The sequence below is a fragment of the Pundamilia nyererei genome, unplaced genomic scaffold, assembly GCF_000239375.1.
Source record: "Pundamilia nyererei isolate P.nyererei 1_Seehausen unplaced genomic scaffold, PunNye1.0 scaffold00095, whole genome shotgun sequence".
NCBI classification, from domain to species: domain Eukaryota; kingdom Metazoa; phylum Chordata; class Actinopteri; order Cichliformes; family Cichlidae; genus Pundamilia; species Pundamilia nyererei.
Window position 1 is genome coordinate 2040055 of NW_005187496.1, and position 4157 is coordinate 2044211.

Here is a 4157-nt window from a genome sequence, read left to right on the forward strand (position 1 = left end):
GCCTCGTCTGTGTTTTGAACTGGAAATGCACGAATGATTTTGAGCTTCGCCAAGTTTATTAATGTTGTTCATGCCGAAATTTCATTCCTGCTCCCACACAGGAGCAAAATGGTTGATGCTGCAGGGCAGGTAGTGAGTTCGGCAAAAAACCATCTGAAGAGTTTTATTCTCAGACTTTAAGTCTTTCTGCTGATAAACAACTGAAAACATCCTGCTGCTGGTATCTGAAGTTTAACGATCAGAAACAAACTCTCTTTAATAGAAGACGATCGTAGGAGATTATTTCACTCCAAGTCTTCAAAGTATTTGTAACCAATAAGTAAGACGCGAGTTTAATTTCAGTAATGTTAACTTCTTTATTGTAACATCTTTCTTTTTCTTTGTGGGCGTTAGTGTGAAGGCAGGACTAGTTTTTACACACAGTCTGAAGTGCTGATCAGTGGCTCTGCTGCTACCTGTCCATGTGTCTGATTGGTCAGATGCTGCTGGCGCGGTTGCTTTCATGTGAACACACTCTGCTTGTCAAGATAATAACCACCTTTCTATGACTGCTTAGCCTGACTCCAGATGTTAAAGTGACGCCAGATAACCAAATCGTAAGGCTGGGTCAAATCTGGTGGCCTCTGTTTGTGGTTTCTTAGCGTGGCTGCTATTTTAGATGTCTCAGAAGCCCCGTTGTCATCACTAGTTAACTTGCGATGGGCTTGATTTTCATTTTCGGGAAGAAGATAAACTCAAACGGACTCAAATCTGGCTTCAAAGCTGCTCAAACCAACTCAATTGTAGCTGAAGATGGGGCTCTCATTACCAGAGATGATCCTCCACATGAAAGCCATGTCAGCTTCTTCAGTTTCAACCAAATGTGTTGATGTTTACCATTGAAAGCTTTCTGAACAGGACTTCCAGGGAATGATCTAAAAATGTCCAGTAAGGCCTGAGAAGGTGACCCTGAAGGTGAGCCGGGCCAAACTTAAATCAGATAAGGCTTTGATTTTTATAGACCTGCACCGATCGTCTCAGAGTTGTTGTTCCTCGGTGGTAGAGGACATGTGGGCCGCAAGCTGCTGCATCGCTTATGTTCAACAGTTTATATCTGAAGCTCCGTTTGACTCATTTGGATAGAAATAGCCTTCGTGTCACAGAGATGGCTTCTATATTTGGGAGTTTCTTACACCTCTGCTTTGTCACATCATCATCATCATCGGGCTGCTGGTCTCACCTGCTCAAAAAGCCTGGCTGTTGGAGACGGTGGTGGCGGTAGTGGCATAGCGATGGCGTTATTTTTGCATGTGCAGCTGTGCTGTTTGAGGTCATTTGAATATGAGAAAATGGAAATTTTCAGCATTTAATCAGAAGACACTGTTAGTATGCCTGCAGAAGCTGCATCCAGGCGCGTAGACCCCCATCTCCTTTAGATGGCCTGAGAAATCCGAACGTTGAACTTCAGTTGGACTGTTTGGATGTTCCAGTGAAAGAAATGGTAACTAAACCTTTAGTCACAGCTGTGATCATCACATGAGCTAAAAATGAAACATTTCCTTTGCACTTTCATTGGTTCATTTTGATCTTTCGATGACTTGCTTGTTGAACTTTTCCATATTAAGATCCTTCCAACAAAAGGACAAGGTCAGAGTCAGAAAAGTAACAAATGGATAAGAATTTTTTAAACCCCAATGCTTTGTTGGGGTTTTTAATGTAAAAATGTCATTTTAAACCAAATTATAAGGACACAGCAGCCCAACATTTGCCTCTTTAATCTTACACAAACTGTCTTTTACTCCTCCTCTTCAGTCCGTCTCTTCACTTCCTGCCTCAGGACAAGCCACGCTTTGCTCGAGCGAATCTCTTGTCTTAGGGCTGAGCACAGCCCTCCTCTCGTCTCTGCAGCTCAGCACAAACTGCTGCTGACACCGAGACGAACCAAACACGTGAACGATGCTCGGAGCAACGCTTTGTTACGTAATGTAGGAGCACATCAGCGGAACATAGAAGCAACAAAAGCCCATAAACATTTACTTTAAAAAAAATAAGCATTAAGAGAGACATTTAAATCAAATCCTTTGGGTTTTTTTAGGGTAATTGATGAAGGTGGTGCCTCAATTTCATCTACAATTCCAAATGCTGGGTCTGGGACAAATGTTCTAAATACTACAAAAACTCTGCCCACATTTTTCCTCAACTACTCTGAGGAGTGTGTGTAACATCTGTCTGCATCCTGTGTTGGAAATCAAATCAAACTATCCTCCATGCTTTACTTCCTGAGCTACAATTGGTTATTAATTTCCTGCCACTTGTTTTCACCTGGTTTGTGAATAAAGAGCTTGAGGTTCTAGCAAGAGCCCCGCTTGGGCTTCATCTTCGCACATAGCCGTCCATAGCCGATATCACGATCGCACTTAGGGCTTACTACCAAGTCTTCCAGCCCAGCACCCTCACAGGATACAGATGTTCCAGCTGGGAATCAAACTTACAACTCCCGCTTCAAAGGCGTGTAGTCTTACCACTACGCTAAACTGAACCAGCTGCTATATATACACCATTTAAATATTTCGACATGTGAAATGCTCAGTGGCGTTATTTCGAGTGCTTGCTTTCTAGATTTGAAACCTTTGTTTGATGTTGAGCAGATGAAGCTGTTTGGCGGGCTTGTGAGGTTTTCTGCTATAAAAGGTTTTGTGTTCAGAGATCTGAGAAAAGGATGGATTCCATGAATGTGTCGTGGATGATATGAGAAACTGTAATAAAATCTTTGTTTTCTGAACTTTTACAAAGGGCCTGAGGTCCAAACTACAAAGGCAGATCAAAGGCAGCGGCGTAACCCTCGTGACCTCCAGTCCTCGGGTATTTTACTTTTTGTTTCTTGATAAAACTAAACAAGCAAACGCCTCACTGGCGTTGCTGAATATGTAAACACGCTGGTGGGAGAAACTGAGATCAGTAAGTGCAGGCATCTGCTGTAATTACTATGCTGCACATGCCTAATGATTTGCTTTCCAGCTCAGCTTCCCGTCTCCTTTGTATTCAGGCAGATTGTTTTATCGGACTGGCATCAGAAAGGCTCGCTTCACCCTGCTCGTTCTCATCAGCCTGTAAAATGCGTCAGTTTAAATGTCCTGCTCAGCTGCTTTAGGTTTAAGCCTCTGTAGGTTGTTGTAGCTCTGTGGTTGATGTATGGATAACACTGTATGAGAGGTAGGAGGGTTATGTAATTCTTTCTTTAGCCAGTTTTTGAAGGCAGTCACTGCTCATTACAGCCAAGCCTCAAACATGGCTCAGTGCTTTTACAGCTTCGCAGGGCGTTATGAGTTAATTGGGGCATAACTATGTGACCGACTTATAGCAAAGCTTGATCTAAGGCTTAAAAATAACACTGTAGTGTGCTTTCAACCACTGAAGCAGTAATGCATGTGCTGATACAGCCACAGTTTGATCAAATGAAATGACAGTATCTAGCTTGCAGTTGTTCCCTGCTTCAAAGCCGAGCAGAGAAAAATCCAGCGCCAACTCTGATTGACAGTTTTCATTTTTTAAATGATCAGAGAGGGGAGAGTATGAGCTGGAATCACTGCACAAGGTTTCATCTGCTGAATAAAAAATCACAGACCTCACATTAAAACACAGAAAGACTTCCTGCTGTCATTGGTAAATCAGAGTCTGGGATTAAACCCTCAATGTTGGGGAGAAAAGGGACATGTGCTAGACACTCGTGGTGAAGAGGTGAACTGGTCGCTTGACCAGTTGGTCAGTGTTCCTTCCTTAACCTGTGATCTGGGTAAGGTCAAGGTCACTCATAGAAATAGCCGAAAGGAGTTTGTTCTGTGAGGCAGCTGGGCTTTGATTAATTTACGTCCACATAAATCAATGTGATGCACTCATCCTGCATTGTGTTGTAGCCAACTGTTGGTCACCAGTGATTGCATAAGTGTGGTCTCTGATTGTAACTTTACTGCTAGTTGTAGTTTCAGCCATCTGTGCAGTACAGAGGTAGAACTGTTGGTGTTAAAGTGCCGTCCATTCTATCTCCCTCGGGAATTTTCTGCCGTTTACATCTGCGCTGTTTACATTCCACCAGATGCTAATGCTAAGCTAGCGTTAGCACAATTGAGCAGCAGCATCAATAACAGCCTGGTAGCACACCCGGACAGTGTCTTTATTGC